This window comes from Oncorhynchus keta, chromosome 4 (assembly GCF_023373465.1).
Source record: "Oncorhynchus keta strain PuntledgeMale-10-30-2019 chromosome 4, Oket_V2, whole genome shotgun sequence".
NCBI classification, from domain to species: Eukaryota; Metazoa; Chordata; class Actinopteri; order Salmoniformes; family Salmonidae; genus Oncorhynchus; species Oncorhynchus keta.
This window is the reverse complement of record NC_068424.1, coordinates 39,205,559-39,224,430: the sequence shown is the minus strand read 5'-3', so window position 1 is coordinate 39,224,430 and position 18,872 is coordinate 39,205,559. Positions and strand designations below refer to the sequence as shown.

Here is an 18,872-nt window from a genome sequence, read left to right as displayed (position 1 = left end):
GGTCCTTATCAGTCTCTCTCTCTCTCTCTCTCTCTCTCTCTCTCTCGCTCTCTGGGTAAACAACAGGCTGATAAAAAAAGAGGTGAGAGATGCACACAGTCCTACAAATCACCACTTCCTCTTCTGTAGACAAGGCTGTTCAGTAGAAATGTAAGACCCTCATGTATGAAGAGCGCTTGCAGAGCTTGTCAAAGTTGTATCTTTTCTATGTGAATGTTGAGTGTCACTCTGACTTCGAAAAATGTACTCAAAGGCCTAGGAGATTGAAAGATGCAGGGTTCTGCACTTTCGTGTATTTTCGTGTATACGCCGTCGACATATCTTTTTCGCCTTGGCCCGCCATCTTCACTCGCATACTCACTGTGATCCTATGCATTTAGAGAGCCTATGTTTCTGTAATTAAAAATGCTGTTCAATAAATGGTCTTGTTCCATCTGCCCGGCCAAAAGCAGGTACCAGACAAAGAGGTCTGCGTCTGAGCGGGCGGTGACCCAGAGTATCCTGTCTTTGATTGGGGAGTGTGTAGACCAGTTTGGGACTCGGCTGTGTCGAGGTGCAGAAGATCCTCAACGCTCGCTGTCCCCTGGTCCGCTTCACCCACCAACCATTAGGGTTCCAGTGTGACCTCACAGCCAACAATAGGTAAGACAAAGATACACATATGGACTTGTTTCCACAGATACACACATGCTGACAGACACGCGCGCATGCATGGTAGCACGCAGACACACACACACACACATTGAAGAGTCACTGAGCAAACTCCTTTATTGGTGTAATCCGTCTCAAATACATCATCAGTATGATTAAATCAGAAAGACTTTTATAAAGCTTGACCTGTTCCTGTTAAACAATTGTGAATCATTAAAGCAGATCATTAAAGCCTACAAACATACTTCTGCCTGCCTACTTCTATATAAATGGACCAATTTGTTAGGATTTTGAATGGTTGAAGTTGTTTAAAGTTCACCTGTCCACATAACTAATAGTCACCTTTTAAATGTCAGTTGCTGTTTGTCATTTTGCTCTAATGCTTCATAGAAACGGTTGCCTTTCAAAACCTACTGGTGTTGCACAAAGCAAACTGAAACTCGAGGTCCGTAGAAGGAGAGAGAGTAGGAGAGAGAGGGAGAGAGCGCAGAAGATCGATGGGTCATGTGTTTCACTTCTTCTTTCCTTGGCCCTATGGGTTTCTGTGGTCTCTAAAGTTAGCCTGAGAGTGAAGCAGCCAGAATCACACCTGCTAATGATTAGAAACAAACACATCCACGCTTCAGTTTGTAATGAAATCGAGTAGGGTAGAGTGGAGACACCCTGACTGTGTGTTTATGTTAAAAACATTGAAGAGTATGGTTATACACAGTTTGTCATCCTTGCAAAACAGAGGGATATCTTGGAAGTGAGAATTACGATGTCCAGCTAAATGTTGCCCCCTGGTGGATAGTGTGTGCCACTGAATTTTTCATTTTCTCTGCTCCTAGCATGTTATAAATGTTCAATTCCAAAGTCCCAGACAGTATCAAGTCTCTCAGATAATGAGGGTATTCTGCTTTAATATCCTATATGTTGTCTTGACTGCCATTCTTTGTGTATCATCATCATATTAAATGCTTAGGAATGGTGATAGAAATTAATGTGTCAGAAAGATCAATTCAAAAATCCCAGATAGTATCAAGTGTTTCAGCTACAGTGAATGTGTACTGCACTGTGTGTCTTGACTGTCATTCTGTATGTGTCCGCAGGGTGGCGATGAAGAGCTCTGAGTTTCTGTACCTGTATGGGCGGCTGGATCGGCGGGTGCGTTGCTTGGTGTTCAGTGTTCAGTGTTGGGCCTGCCTGGGCCCACAGTATCACCAGCTCTATGCCTGGATCACCAATTTCTCTCTCACTGTAATGGTCCTGTTCTTCCTGCAAAGGAGGGCTGTTCCTGTACTTCTCACCCTGGACCACCTCAAGGAACGAGCAGGTAGACACAGACGCACATACCCACAAGCAAGCCCATACTGCCCACCATGGACTGCCTCAAAGCAGGTAGCGAAAAATGGAGCACTGAGCAGCAACTTCTTTTAACAAAAATCTATACTATCAGTATCATCTCAAAGAGCTGGCAGGTAGTAGTCTTGCATTGCTACACTTCCTAGTTTTATTCAGAAATTTGGAAATTGGTGTTCAGCCGGTAGCAATGGACCACTGAGCGAGTGGTAATTGGGTTATTAAATTATTATTTATTGAATAGATCTGATTGCTGATCCTAATTGGCAACAAAAATATCTGTGTTGGTGTAGTCCCAGTCATGCTTCTCTTCCCACCACTCGTACTCCTGCTTTCCTTGTCACCTTGGCTCTCAAATAATTGCATTCCAAAAGCAATCTATCCCCCCTCCCTCCATCTTAGCCCAGACAGAGACACTGTCCCAGGCATCATAGGGCCTTCATCACAATAAAGGCCCTATCACTCTGGCAGAGGGCTTTGACCCTCCCAGCACTATTTAACCTTGTGCACACACACACATAACCAATCTCTTCTACTACCCTCGGCTGACATGGTCAAGGATTCTGATCAGGACTCTCACTTTTTCTCTCTCTCTCTTGCTCTCTTTTTCCCATGATGAACTGTATTGGCTCCCTCTATTAGAGCTTGGACGATAAGCTGAAAATGATCCAGAGCGATCACTTATCGCAAGAATTTTGCTGATATTGTTCATTTTTGATAAGTAGTCTATACTACAGAAATGTGTTTGAAATTCCTGTGATAAGTTTGAAATAAAATAAGTTTGTTAATATGGGTGATTCGTAATGGCACAATTAATGGCTACAACCATCAAACTAAACTCAGCAAAAAAAGAAACGTCCCTTTTTCAGGACCCTGTCTTTCAAAGATATTTCGTAAAAATCCAAATAATGTCACAGATCTTCATTGTAAAGGCTTTAAACACTGTTTCCCATGCTTGTTCAATTAACCATAAACAATTAATGAACATGCACCTGTGGAACGGTCATTACACTAACAGCTCAAGGTCACAGTTATGAAAACTTAGGACACTAAAAGAGGCCTTTCAACTGACTCTGAAAAACACCAAAAGAAAGATGCCCAGGGTCCCTGCTCATCTGCGTGAAGGAGGCATGGACTGCAGATTCGGCCAGGGCAATAAATTGCAATGTCCGTACTGTGAGACGCCTAAGACAGCGCTACAGGGAGACAGGACGGACAGCTGATCATCCTCGCAGTGGCAGACCACGTATAACAACACCTGCACAGGATCGGTATATCTGAACATCACACCTTCGGCACAGGTACAGGATGGCAACAACAACTGCCCGAGTTACACCAGGAATGCACAATCCCTCCATCAGTGCTCAGACTGTCCGAAATAGGCTGACAGAGGCTTCTGCCGAAGTCGTTGCCTCTCCTTGTTCGGACAGTGCTTGGCGTTCGACGTCACCGGTCTTCTAGTCATCATTGATCCATTTTTCATTTTCCATTGGTTTTGTCTTGTCTTCCCACACACCTGTTTTCAATCCCATTCATTACCTGTTGTGTATTTAACCCTCCGTTTCCCCTCATGTCTTTGTCAGAGATTGTTTTATTGTCAGTGTTGTTATTTTGTTGTGTTGGTGTGCGACGGATCCTCCTCGTACCCATGTTTTTTAATGTCTGTACTTTTAGTGTTATGGAGCATGTTCTGTTGACATTTATAAAAAGACTCCATTTACACTCCATTTTGACTCTCCTGCGCCTGACTTCCTTGCCACCTATACACACGACGCTGACAAATGGGGGCTTGTAGGCCTGTTGTAAGGCAGGTCCTCACCAGACATCACCGGCAACAATGTCGCCTATGGTCACAAACCCACCGTCGCTGGACCAGACAGGACTGGCAAAAAGTGCTCTTCACTGACGAGTCTCGGTTTTTCTCACCAGGGGTGATGGGCGGATTCGCATTTATCGTCGAAGGAATGAGCGTTACACTGAGGCCTGTACTCTGGAGCGGGATCGATTTGGAGGTGGAGGGTCTGTCATGGTCTGGGGCGGTATGTCATAGCATCATCGGACTGAGCTTGTTGTCATTGCAGGCAATCTCAACGCTGTGCGTTACAGGGAAGTCATCCTCCCTCATGTGGTACCCTTCCTGTAGGCTCATCCTGACATGGCCCTCCAGCATGACATTGCCACCAGCCATACTGCTCGTTCTGTGTGTGATTTCCTGCAAGACAAGAATGTCAGTGTTCTGCCATGGTCAGCGAAGAGCCCGGATCTCAATCCCAGTACGTCTGGGATTTGTTGGATCGGAATGGGGACGGCTAGGGCCATTCCCCCCAGAAATGTCCGGGAACTTGCAGGTGCCTTGGTGGAAGAGTTGGGTAACATCTCACAACAACAACTGGCAAATCTGGTGCAGTCCATGAGGAGGAGCTGCACTGCCGTACTTAATGCAGCTGGTGGCCACACCAGATACTGACTGTTACTTTTGATTTTGACCCCCACCTTTGTTCAGGGACATATTATTCTATTTCTGTTAGTCACATGTCTGTGGAACTTGTTCAGTTTATGTCTCAGTTGTTGAATCTTGTTATGTTCATACAAATATTTACACATGTTAAGTTTGCTGAAAATAAACGCAGTTGACAGCGAGAGGACATTTCCTTTTTTATTTTTATTTTTTTGAGTTTAGTAGTAGCAGTTTAAAGGATTCTTTTTTTAGAATGACGTGCACATTAATGTCATAAACGTACCGTTCACTTCATCGTTATCGCATCAATTCAGGCAATTTATTGCCAAATGGATTTTGTCCATATCGCCCAGCTCTACTCTGTTTACTGTCTCTTCCTCCTTTATGTTCCCTCCCTCTACCTCTCGCTCACCTTTTCCAGTTTGTCATCGCCCTCACTCTCTTATTTGACCTCTTCCTCTTTTTTTGCTCTATCCATCCCAGTTTTGTTTGAAATCTCTCTATCTTCTCCCTCTCTCTCTTTGCTTGTCTGTTTTTTGTGACACCATCCATCTTTGTTTTGTTTATGGACATCGTCACTGTGTACATAAACATATGTTGTATGTAATCTACCTTGTGCTCCCCTCTTTCCCCTACAAGGCCCTAGCTACAGTGCATTTGGAAAGTATTCAGGCCCCTTGACTTTTACCACGTTATGTTACGTTATATAAGCTTGTAGCGTCATACCCAAGAAGACTCGGCTGTGATCACTGCCAAAGGTGCTTCAACAAAGTACTGAGTAAAGGGTCTGAATACTTATGAAATTATCAAAACCTGTTTTCACTTTGTCATTATGGGGTATTGTGTGTAGATTGATGAGGATTATTTATTTATTTTTTATCCACTTTAGAATAAGGCTGTAATGTACCAAAATGTGGAAAAGGGGAAGGGGTCTGAATACTTTCCAAATGTCATTTACCTTGTGTGTAGTGTATGTGTGTCCCATGTCATTAACATTATGTTCCCCCTCTGGATAAGAGTGTCATCGAGGGAACCGACTGCACGTTTGTCAGCGACTTCACTAAAACACAAGTGCAGGACAACACGGAGACATTAGGTGGGCCCATAGCTAGGGCACGTTTTGGTAGTTTTTTTTGTGGGTTTTGTCTTTGTCTGGTATTTCCAGCATTATCCACTGGGTTTGCTGCAGGCAGAAAATCTTAGGAAATGCTCTTTAATTGACACAAGCGGTCTCTAATCTTTCAATGTCTGGTTGTGCATGAGTGTTTTGTGGGGGGGGGGTCGCCTAAACAGAGGAGGTGTAGCATATTAATCTTTATTGCACAAAGCCTATTATTTGGCAGGGAATAGTATTTGTAGATCAGTGATTCTTCACTTTTCTCAATCCCTGATCATCAGAGGTTATAAAAATGGGTCAAATACACAATATTGAAATTATGCTTGAAAAAACAGTGTGCCAATACCCCACTGGGACGCTCTTTGCAGACAACAATATATTCTGCAATTTAGCATTACATTATAAACGGAAAGACAGGATAGACAGCCATCTGAAAAATAATATATCAGCCAGAACAACTTTAATGTCTTCACCCAGCTCCTACAATATGTTCAGAACAGATTGGTCTCGTGTGTCAGCATATTCATCCGTTATTATGCAGATTTTATTTGTATTTTTTTTAATTACCAGACTGCTCCTCTGTTCTTTACATGTGTTAATGAATGCATGCATTTTGGGATTGTCAACTTTTTCGAGAGAGATGTTGGAGCTTGCAAAAGCCATATCCTCAGAATTGACTTTGTTACATGTTTTGCTGTAGCGAATGAAAATTGCTACTTTGTTCGCAAATAGGCTACGTTTTCTTATTATTCCCATATAATGTTGTTAAAAGACAATAAGTTAAATATTTGTTCATAATATCCTTAAGATAGGCAAATACATTTGGCGCATTAGGCTAAAATGTAGGCTGCTGATGAATAATTGTTGGGAATCTATTTTGGACTAATTGAATAATTACTTTAGATCAGGTATTCCCAAACTGGTCTACACGCAATGCCGTCGGTGGTACGCCAAATAAAAATGTGATTCCCATTAAAAATAAAATCATAATTATATATATTTTTAAATCTTCACATTTTCAAACAGTACATTTATATTTTCCATACATTTGGGTGACTTTTTTTCTTCTCTCGCCTGATTAGCTTCGTTTCACTGCCCAAAATCAAATGAAACCATCTCGTGTTCAGCGAAGTAACAACACAATGTCACATACAGGTAGCCGTGTCAAATAATGAACATCCAATCACATTAACCGTTACTGTCTTGTGGGAAACCTTCACTCTTGTGCAGACATTTAGAAACGAAACATGACCATTTGAAAAATAAGCCAGGAGAGTTTGAGCGAGAATAAAGACGACTTTCGAGTAGTAAAACGTATAAAAGCAACAGATACCATTAATAAGAAGAGGCTAGAAGCGTCTTATATGGTACCGAGTGGCTAGGACAGGCAAGCCCCAAACTATTGTGGAGGACTTTATTCTTCCTGCTGCCGTGGATATGGCTGGGACAATGCTTGGAGAAAAGGCCACCAAAACTATACAGACAATATCTTCATCAAACAACACTGTTTCATAACGCATCAGTGACATGGCAGGAGATGTTTTGAAACAATTACTGCTTTGCATACAAGCCAGGAGATGTTTTGAAACAATTACTGCTTTGCATACAAGCCAGTGAGTAATATGCGTGACAGCTGGATGAGTCAACAGACGTGGCGGACCTGGCACAGCTCCTGGCATATGTCCGTTACATTTATGCGATGTCAATTAAGGAAGACATTCTCTTCTGGAAACCAGGACAACTTGAGGGGATATTTATAAAATACTGTACAGCTTTGTGACATCAAATGAACTTTGGTGGTCAAGATGTGTACTGATGTACTGTACTGATGGCGCAAAAGCCATGACAGGGAGATATAGTGGAGTGGTAACGCGCGCGCAAGTAGTTGCTCCCGACGCCACTTGGGTAGACTGCAGCATCCACCGAGAGGCTCTTGCTGCCAAGGAAATGCCAGACATCTTTAAAGACGTTTTGGACACTACGGTGAAAATGGTTAACTTAGTTAAGCAAGGTGCCCGAAGTCTCGTGTATTTTCTGCATTATGCAATGATATGGGCAGCGACCATGTAACACTTTTACAACATACAGAAGTGCACTGGTTATCAAGGGGCAAGGTATTGGCAAGTTTTAAAAAAAATTGAGACAAGCTTAAAGTCGTCTTTACTGACCATAATTGTTACTTGTCTGACCGCTTGCATGATGACGAGTTTCTCACACAACTGGCCTATCTGGGTGATGTTTTTTCTCACCTGAATGATCTGAATCTAGGATTACAGGGACTCTCCCCAACTATATTCAATATGCGGGACAAAATTGAGACTATGATTAAGAAGTTGGAGCTCTTTTCTGTCTGCATTAACAAGGACAACACACAGGTCTTTCCGTCATTGTATGATTTTTTTGTGTGCAAATGAACTCCAGCTTACGAACAATGTCAAATGTGATATAGCGATGCATCTGAGTGAGCTACATTCCCAAAACGGACGACACAAACAACTAGATTCGTTATCCCTTTCATGCCCTGCCTCCTATCCACTTACCAATATCTGAACAATAGAACCTCATCGAAATTGCTTACAAGCAGTTCTGTGAAAATGTAATTTAATCAGAAGCCACTGTCAGATTTCTGAATAGGGCTGCACTCAGAGTTTCTTGCCTTGGCAAATCGCACTGTTAAGACACTGATGCCCTTTGCAACCATGTACCTATGTGAGAGTGGATTCTCTGTCCTCACTAAAATGAAATACAGGCACAGACTGTGTGTAGAGAATTATTTAAAACTGAGAATCTCCAATACAATCCAACATTGTAGAGTTATGTGTATCATTTCAAGTACACCTTTCTCATTAACCTGTGGTGAGTTATTCACAATTTTTGATGAACAAATAAGGTTTTATATGTAAGATGGTTAAATAAAGAGCAAAATGATTGATTATGATTATATTATTATTTGTTCCCTGGTCCTATAAAAGCTCTTTGTCACTTCCCACGAGCCGGGTCGTGACCACAACTCACACTCATTCTTATGTTTAATAAATATATTGTATGTGTGTGTGTGGCAGGCTTACAATGATGGCAAAAAACAACATTTGAGAGTGCGCTGACCCTGGTGCTAGAGGGGGTACCAGCTGGAGGTTGAATATTTGAAGGGGTATGGGCCTATAAAAAGGTTGGGAACCACTGCCATAGATGACCATGGTATGCAGACATTACAATTAATTCACACGTGGAGCAAGAAGGTGCTATATCGGCCTCTTGAGGTCTGATGATTGAAATGCGGGACGGGGAAAGAAAACTACCAAAGCCCCTGTCCCTTCACCAGAGCATACATACTAATATTTTGTATCCGTTTTATTTCCACATTAAAACGGGTTTATTGATCATTATAAATGTGGTATTTGTTATCATACTCTTTGGGATTCCTTTCAGAGCAACTGCTGCAGGAGTTCTTTGAGTTCTACGGAACCTTCACATCTGGCCGCATGTCCATGCACAACAGAAAGGTAACAGGCACACACAGCCCATTCTGATTTAATTAGTGCCAAGTCATTCTATGTTGATTGGACACAAGATGAGGGTGCTGCGCTGAGAGCTTTAAACAGAAATAGCCTTCTCTGGAACCCTTTTAGCTGTAAGCTGTAAACTGCCAATCTTTTCAGAAGGGATTCCAGCAGCACTTTCACCCCTGTGCATAATTGACATTGTTTCATGGTCGTAGTTTATAATTGGCGGGGATAAAATGACTGCAGATACTATCAGAACCAGATTGGAGAGTTAGCTAACGGCGTTTGTGATCTTTCATTGGCTAGCTCTCCCTAGTCGCAGGGCTGAGAGCCAAGAGGGGAAGCTGTTGGTAATAAAGTGGGTTTTTGGTGGATCAAACACACACACACACCAGCATCGCACAAATGTCTCTCTAAGACTACAGCTGTCAGAGGACTGTGATTGATAGTTGCTCCTCCCCTCTACCCATCTCCAATGAACACAATCAGCAGTTCATCACACTCGATAAGAAAACATAATCAACATGTTTATTCAATCTTAGACACGTACGTGTTCATTTAGTAACAGTTCACCCAGTTTGTTTTTCATTTAATTCCTTTGCAGGCCAAGGTTGTCCCAAATGGCACCCTATTCTCTGTATAGTAGGGATGTGCATCTTTCCCTTTCAAGACGATTCAATACCTATCTAGATAGATGGGCTCCGATATGATACAGGAACGATACATTTTAGTTTGAAATGATTCTGTGCGATTTTCTTTGATTAGAGAACGAATCGATACGATATGATTCGATGCACTAACATTTGTTGCATAAACACACTCATTTTCCATTCTAAATATAAGTCTGATGCTGATGGAGCTCATGAGCTAAGCCTCTGAGCTGGATCGGTCTGAGCTGTGTGTAAATGATGTTTGTCTATGGTGTATACTATGTATGTACCTGATCTGACCCATAGGGGGAGACAAGGCATCTACCACCCCACTATCAGATTAAGGGGGACTATGGATCCTTTGGATCTGAAATCACCATCACCCACTAATTAACTGGTACATTTAGCAGATAGTGTTTGAGCTAGCAATGTATCAATATTCATAATTTACAAATGAACTATGACATAACCAATTAATATATAGCACAATTCTAGATTTCACCCCATCTCAAAATCGAAGGATTTTGACCGTTTTGGAAGATTTTGGTGAACTTTTTTTCTCCACGTTTTAGCCGTGCGGTGTTAGTAACAGAAGCCTTAAAAAATATAAATATTGTAAGGGCCACCATTTGCCTCATGCAGTGTGACAAATCTCCCTCGCATAGAGTTAATCAGGCTGTTGATTGTGGTCCTTGGAATGTTGTCCCATTCCTCTTTAAGGGCTGTCTGAAGTTACTGGATATTGGTGGGAACTGGAACACGATGTCGTACACGTCGATCCAGAGCATCCCAAACATGCTCAATTGGTGACATGTCTGGTGAGTATGCAGGTCATGGAAGAGCTGGGATATTTTCAGCGTCCAGGAATTGTGTACAGATCCTTGCAACATGGGGCTGTGAATTATACTGAAACGTGAGGTTATGGCGGCAGATGAATGGCACAACAATGGGCCTCAGGATCTCATGGCATCTCTGTGCATTAAAATTGCCATTGATAAAATGCAATTGTGTTCGTTGTCCGTATTTTATGCCTGCCCATACCATAATCCCACCACCATGGGTTCACAACGTTAACATCAGCAAACCGCTCGCCCACACGACGTCATACACTCTGTCTGCCATCTGCCTGGTCCAGATGAAACGAGATTCATCCATAAAGAGCACACTTCGATGGCCACTGGCACGCTGGAGACGGTGAGCATTTGTCCACTAAAGTCGGTTATGACGATGAACTGCAGTCAGGTCAAGACCCTGGTGAGGATGACAAGCACAAAGATGAGCTTTCCCAAGATGGTTCCTGACAGTTTGTGCAGAAATTATTTGTTTGTGCAAACCCACAGTTTCGTCAGCTGTCCGGGCTTCTGGTCCCAGATCAAATCAAATCAAATTGATTTATATAGCCCTTCGTACATCAGCTGATATCTCAAAGTGCTGTACAGAAACCCAGTCTAAAACCCCAAACAGCAGGTGTAGAAGCATGATCCCGCCGGTGAAGAAGCCAGGTGTGGAGGTCCTGAGCTGGCGTGGTTACACGTGATCTGCAGTTGTGAGCCACTGCCAAATTCTCTTAAACTATTCTCAATTCTCTTGCAACAGCTCTGGTGGACATTCCTGCAGTCAGCATGCCAATTGCACTTGAGACATCTGTGGCATTGTGTGACAAAACTGCACATTTTAGAGTGGACTTCTATTGTCCCCAGCACAAGGAGCACCTATGTAATGATCACGCTGTTTAATCAGCTTCTTGATATGCCATACCTGTCAAATAGATTGATTATTTTGGCAAAAGGAGAAATGCTCATTAACAGGGATGGAAACATTTTAGAGAAATAAGCTTTTTGTTCGTATAAAACATTTCTGGGATTTTTTATTTCAGCTGATGAAATATGGGACCAACACTTTACATGTTGCGTTTATATTTTTGTTCAGTATAAATCAATGACTGTCAACACAGTTGCATGCTTTTAGTTTGACACTGAAGGATAAGACGCATCAGTTATCACAAAGGATTAGGTATTTTCTCAAGGTCGAAAGAAAGTAATATGAGCAAAACATGTTCGTTTCTCGGTGATTCATGTTTGAAAAATAATCTTAATAAAATAATCTTATCTTAAACATTTGAATCGCAGGCTGATATGTAATCATTACATCCCTACTGTATAGTGAGCTACTTTTGACCAGGGCCCATAGGGAATCGGTTGCCATTTTAGGATGCAGGCCTCTGGTGTTCCTCATCTCCTCATGGCCCCTGAGAGTAAAAATATTGTAAGGACGTTAAGTGTGTGTGTGTGTGTGTGTGTGTGTGTGTGTGTGTGTGTGTGTGTGTGTGTGTGTGTGTGTGTGTGTGTGTGTGTGTGTGTGTGTGTGTGTGTGTGTGTGTGTGTGTGTGTGTGAGAACCCAGGGTCAGGACTGAAGTATTAAAGGAAGGCCTGTAGGAAGACTTGTGGTCATGGCCTCTGCATATAATCTTTCACCAGTAGAGAAACCACCATTAATCATCTTTACTGCGTCTCTCCCGTCTCCCTCTTCTCCCACACTCTCCTATTCCCTGTCTTCTGTGTCCTACCATTTTACATTGTAGTCATTTAGCAGGTTGCTCTTATCCAGAACGTCTTAGTTAGTGCATTCATCTTAAGATAGCTAGGTGGGACAACCACATGTCATATAGTAAGTAAATTTGTCCTCTCCTGCCCTTTTACCCTCTCTTTCCCTCTCCTGCCCTTTCTCCCTCCCTCTCCCTGGCCTTCTCTCCTCTCTCTACCCCTTTCCCTCTCTCGCTCCTGGCACTCTCCCTCTGCCCTGACTGATGGCTTTATGGTCCATGGTCATCTCTCCATCCCATGGAGCTGGAGGCTCCATCTCTGTTTCTCCATCCATTCAGCCTTTTTACAACCCCCGGCTTAGGGGATAGGATATTTAGGTATTGCATGCCATGCATGCCCTGGGTTTAAATAGTGTTTGATTTATTTCAAATACTTTGAGGGGTACAATTGAGCTTGCCTGGGGTGTTGGATTTGAGGCGTTTACACCTTTGGGGCTATTCCATTGTTTCCATTGCGTCAGGCAAGGTCAATCAGGCGCAGCTAAAGCGTTTAAAAGAAAACAAATGCTATTTGAACCCAGGTGCATCTGTTGTTTGCACTGAACCTTGGAGGGCTCTGGAGATAGATCTTTTACCGAGGTTTTTATTGTCTGTGTGACAGTTACAGAATAGTACAGATGGAACCCAATTCCATATAGTGCACTACCTTTCCAAAGCAGCAATGGTCTAGCCTAGGACACTGGAATCGCCAAAGAGTTAGCAAGATGGCAGAAACAGATCTTGGACCAGGCTAGTGATGTTGTGGTATGATTGATGATTGAACCTGTGTCTACCCTGCTGGTGCTGCCCCCAGGCCCGTTCATCACAGCTAGGCTGACACTATTTGCGTCCCAAATGGCACCCTATTCCCTACACACTGCACTACTTTTGACCAGAGCCATATGGAGCCTGATTTAAAAGTAGTAGGGAATAGGGTGCCATTTGGGACAGAGCCTGCTAGCGAATCAAGAGATGAGATGTAACAGCCAGACCCTTTATAACTGGGTCCAGGTGGCCTACATAACAGCAACAACGCCTAAGATAGATGGACCATTTATAAAGCCAGTGTGTTTTTATGTTTTGTCACCCCTCTCTTTCTCACTCCCACCCTCTTTTAATCTCTTAGGTCTCTCCCTTCACATCCAGAACCCCTTCAAGCCAGCGCTGAACGTCAGTAAGCACGTTAACAGAACACAGCCGGAGCACTTCGTGACGTTGAGTCGGGAGAGCGCCTGGATGATGCAGCAGCGGGAGTTCAAAGTACCGCACAGCAGCGGCAGTAACGGGACCAGTACCGGGAACAATGCTCCCTGGGGCTTGGCTGTGCTCCTCATGCACTCCGTCTCCCAGGTGGCCGAGGTTAAGGATCGTAGAAGAGGAAGAGAGAACCGGCCAGCAAGAGGCTCGAGTGCCTGCTGGAGTCTCTAAAGAACAGGGAGGAGAAGAAGACGGGCAACAGTATCAAAACCACGAGGAAGAAGAGCTAGAGGAGAAGATTCATTGTGTTTGTGGGGATCAGTCTGAGCCCAGGCGAGATGAAGAATCACTTACCTCGATCAGTAGTCATTTGGGATGCAAAATGATTTGTAGATCACTCATACTGTGCACTCTGCATACGGTTTTGCAGACCATCACCACTAGATGGCACTGGTGAGGTATAAGTCCAAGGGCAACACGCACTTAAAGTCCTACCCTTAAAGACATCACATTAGTGGACTTATGAGCCGAGCCAAGCTGTACTGAGCTGGCCTGTTTAGACATCCGCTATGGTAGCTGGAACTGTCCTGACGAAAATATAGAAGCTGGCGCAGTATGGTTTGGATTGGCATGATTGTGTGAAATGGAGTATAAATGTTTCCGTGACCAGATGCTCTTGATAAGAAAGGACTTATTTACTCTCCATGCCAACCTTTGCAAATAATGTACTTAAAGAAGATATTAACTTCTAGCATCTGACTATACATCTTTTAGTTTGTTTACGTTACATCAAATGTTTTCAGATGTTTTTTATTAAATCAGTGTCACAAAATTGACTTTTTTATACCAAAATGAAAACAGTATTTTGAAATGTGTGGTGGATAATGAACAGTCTGACATTTGTTATTTCAAGATTCAACTTTTACCGTCAACTGTCCAAAAACAACGATGCATCCTTGCTAGTCAGTCCATATTTAAACAGTCCATACCGTTGCTCATCAAGTCAGTTGTGTGGAGGAGAGAGGAGCCAGCGCCGTGGTTAGTCTGTAAAATGGATGGACCTCTTCCCGGCTACTCGTTGAGCTAACATGTCAAATATTTGGATAGAGAGTAGGCACATTCCATTTTAAACACAAGTCTTTAGTTTTCTCGGTGGAGACTGAAAGAAAGAGACAGGGCCTTAACTTTGTTTCCAGATCTGCTCATAATCATTTATTGCCAATTTGGAAGTAGGGATTTCCAACCCAAACCTTAATGATAAGTTCAGTGAACTGAGTACACAAGGCCAAGATAATGTAAGTTATTTTTTTAATCAAAACTTCTTGCCACCTAAGCACTCTCTGTGAATGAACCCTACCACTGAATAGTTTGCCGTGAGGGAGAAGGAATGAGTGCCTTTTCCACTTACGATAAGTTTCTGCCTCCTTTGCAGTTCTTCAAACCATAAAGGTACTACTGTAGGTCTTTCCATTTGTGCTTGTATGTTTGAGGGAGCAAAAGTTTGGGTATATTTGAGAGAGTGAGCGAGTGTTTGTGTTTCAGAGAGTGACAGAATATGCGTGTGTGAGTGGCTTTAGCAGCGAGCGTCCCAGGAGAAGGTGGTTCAGGAGCAGGAGTGTGTGGTGGCCCCACAGCTGTTATTCCACTCTGTGCAGCATGAGGTCAGGGGGTGAAGGGATCCAGTTTGAAAAGTTCGTCCTCTGCCACGGGGGCACAGCGACGGGAAGGAGAGGAGCGTCCGCTGCCGCCTCAAAAACATACATTACATTATAGGATGGCTTTGAATTTTTCATCTCTACCCCTTCCCTCTGAGTAACTAGGTTAAGAGAGCGCTTGTGTGTCAGAGGTTGGTTCAGGAGGGTGCAACTGTACCAAACACTCTAAAATAAATGAATTATGTAGAACAGAACTGATGTGATTCTGTCCTGTACCTAAATATGGCTATGGTTTACTATTAGGCATTTATTCATACAAGGGAACAATGATTTAACATGACAAACTCTAGTCTTGTATTTATCACTAGGTAGGTACTGTAGGTATTCATGTGTAATTACAATCCTAGGTTTTGACCGTTTGTGGATATGAACCAAGACTTCCTGTACAGAGAGGTGGCAAGGTCAGGGTCAAAGTAATGTTATACCTTCTCTAAATGTCTACCTATGTTATGTAACTGACTAGTTCTTCCGTACCAGAGATGAGTATCTAGCCCACCCGAGTGTCTCTGTCTCAAATGGCACCCTATTCCCTTTACAGTGCACTGCTTTTGACCAGCGCCCTATGGGCCATTTGAGACACACACTCGCTCTCTGCTGAGGGGTACTCCTTCTAGCACCTCTCCAGGGGTGTGTTTGGCTAACCTGCTTGTGTTGACCCCCATCCTCAGTGTCTCCGGGCAGCAAACCATAGGTTCTGATTTATGAGCCAACACTCAGAGGAATTCTGGCGGTTTTAGAGACAAAGGCGCTGTGGACCTTGTCAGACCTGGGTTCAAATAAAGTTGAACTCTTTCAAGTGCTTTCAGCATTTGCTTTAGCATGCCTGAAGTGACAGCTAGGAGGAGGTTTCAGTTTTGCAACTATTATTTTGGTTCTATTGCGCCAGGCAAGCTCAATCAAGCCCAGCTAGCGTATTTGGATTGATTTCATATAGTTGAACCAAGGTCTGATCATAGTTTATGTTGCTGGGGCTTTTCCTTGGCTCCAAGCCTCTCCCCTTCAGAGCCTTGAAAGAATTTACAAAGGTGGCTTGAGGGGTTTATAAAATGGGAGGGATTGCATAAAAAAGAAACTAAGGATAAAGAAGATATAAAAATGGTCTTGGTCTTGGATTTGGAATTCTACTTTTACACCTCTGCACTTTAGCGTTTTAAAACCTGCCGTGAAATAGTGGACCGAGGGAGGCCATTTTTATTGTAATTCTATTTTGCTAGAAGAAAACATTCCAGCATTCCAAGTCGTGTCCGCCAAATGTAATCCTATCCCCAATATAGTGCACCAGCACTACCTTTCAAAAGCAGTGCACTATATAGGGAATAGGGTGCCATTTAGGTTACATACCTATATTTCAAATCAAATTTTATTTGTCACATGCGCTGAATACAACAGGTGGACCTTACCGTGAAATGCTTACTTATAAGCCCTTAACTCTATTTATTGAACTGCATTGTTGATTAAGAAAATATTTCCTAATTAAACTAAAGTAAAAAATAAAATAAAACACAAAATAACAATGACGAGGCTATATACAGGGGGTGCCGGTACCGAGTCAATGTTAGTCAAGGTCATTTGTACATGTAGGTAGTGGTAAAGTGACTACGCATAGTTAATAAACAGCAGGGAGGGGGGTCAATGTAAATCGTTCGGGGCCACTTGTTTAATTGTTCGGCAGTCTTATGGCTTGGGGGAAGAAGTTGTTAAGGAGCCTTTTGAACCTAGACTTGGCGCTCCGGTACCACTTGCCGTACGGTAGCAGAGAGAACAGTCTATGACTTGGGTGGCTGGAGTCATTGACAATTTTTGACACCGCCTAGTATATAGGTCCTGGATGGCAGGAAACTTGGCCCCAGTGATGTACTGGGCCGTAGGCACTACCCTCTGTAGCGCCTTACGGTCGGTCGGATGCCGAGCAGTTACTATACCAGGCGGTGATGCAACTGGTCAGGATGCTCTCAATGGTGCAGCTGTAGAATCTTTTGAGGATCTGGGGACCCCTGCCAAATATTTTCTCCTGAGGGGGAAAAGGTGTTGTCCTGCCCTCTTCATTACTGTCTTGGTGTGTTTGGACCATGATAGTTTGTTGAACAGTGAACATGGAGTACAGGAGGGGACTAAGCACGCACCCCTGAGGGGCCCCAGTTTTGAGGATCAGCGTGGCAGATGTGTTGTTGCCTACCGTTACCACCTGGGGGCAGCCCATCAGGAAGCCCAGGATCCAGTTGCAGAGGGAGGTGTTTAGTTCCAGTGTCCTTAGCTTAGCGATGAGCTTTGTGGGCACTATGGTGTTGAACGCTGAGCTGTAGTCAATGTACAGCATTCTCACATAGGTGTTCCTTTTGTCCAGGTGGGAAAGGGCAGTGTGGAGTGCGATTGAGATTACGTCATCTGTGGTGACTGAGGTGGTATACTCCTCAATGCCATTGAATGAATCGCGGAACACATTCCAGTCTATGCTAGCAAAACCAGTTCTGTTGCGAAGCATCCGCGTTCATCTGACTATTTCCGTATTGAGCGAGTCACTGGTACTTCCTGCTTTAGTTTTTACTTGTAAGCAGGAATGAGGGGGATAGAATTATGGTCAGATTTGACAATGGGAGGTGAGGGAGAGCTTTGCATGTGCATCGGTGTGTGGAGTAAAGATGGTCTATCTAGAGTTGTTTTTCCTCTGGTTGCACATGTGACATGCTGATAGAAATGAGGTAAAACGGATGTAAGTTTTTCTGCAGTTAAGTCCCCGGCCACTAGGAGCGCCACTTCTGGATGAGCAATTTCTTGTTTGCTTATGGCCTTATACAGCTCGTTGAGTGCGGTCTTTCCAGGGGGCCTTATCTCTCAGACCACTTTTACATGCTCTTTTAGCAAACCATCTGATCCATGCTACTAGCACGTACCTCCCCAGGCTCCACACACATCGTATGTTCCAAATGACACCCTATCCCCAATATAGTGCACTACTTTTGAGGTCTCTGGTTAAAAGTAGGAATAGGGCGCCATTTAGGACCAGTGCATAAGTGGGGAAAGTAATCTCCAATCACTTCCCCTCCCAGTTCCATGAATTGTCCTGACAACATTGTGAGAGGTTATAACACCATGCAGCTTCCTGCAGTTTAGGGACAACTATCCCAGGCAGTGTATCAGTGTAGTTCCCCCAATCTCACTACAACCCTTTACCCGTCAACATAAGCAGAGTTGACCCACTCCCAACACCCTCTCTTTCTCTCCCTCTCCCTTTCCCCCTCTTTCTATATGTGCCTCTCTCTCTCCCCTCTATCTCTCTCGCTCTTTCACGTGGGAGTAGTGTAGTTGGAGCAGGAATGATCCTGACACACGCTCAAGTCCCTTGAGATTATCAGTGTGTGTATCTCTCTCCTCTAGAGTTATCCTACATTCACTGTAGTTACAGTGGCACGTCAGGCTTCCACTTTCAGTCACTGAAATCTGCCAGGTCTGACAAAAACAAGCTATCACAGTTTACATATCGGAAACCCCCAAAGAAAGCAGAATGGGGAAGCAACTGGCCCAATAACGTAAGCAGTGTGTGGAGTAAGGGGAAGCCTCAGTGTCACTGTACTGTACCAGAATATCCATTGTTTCAGGTCAGGGTTCAGGGTGCTCTGCTGCCTAATTGGTGCCTGGCACAGGGTTGGTGATTCAACTG

General features: G+C 43.5%; 1 pseudogene; it reads left to right on the top strand.

Moving 5' to 3' along the window:
* The first annotated feature begins 405 nt into the window (after positions 1-405).
* On the top strand, positions 406-14,325 carry LOC118382987 (poly(A) RNA polymerase, mitochondrial-like; annotated as a pseudogene).
* Positions 14,326-18,872: the final 4,547 nt, after the last annotated feature.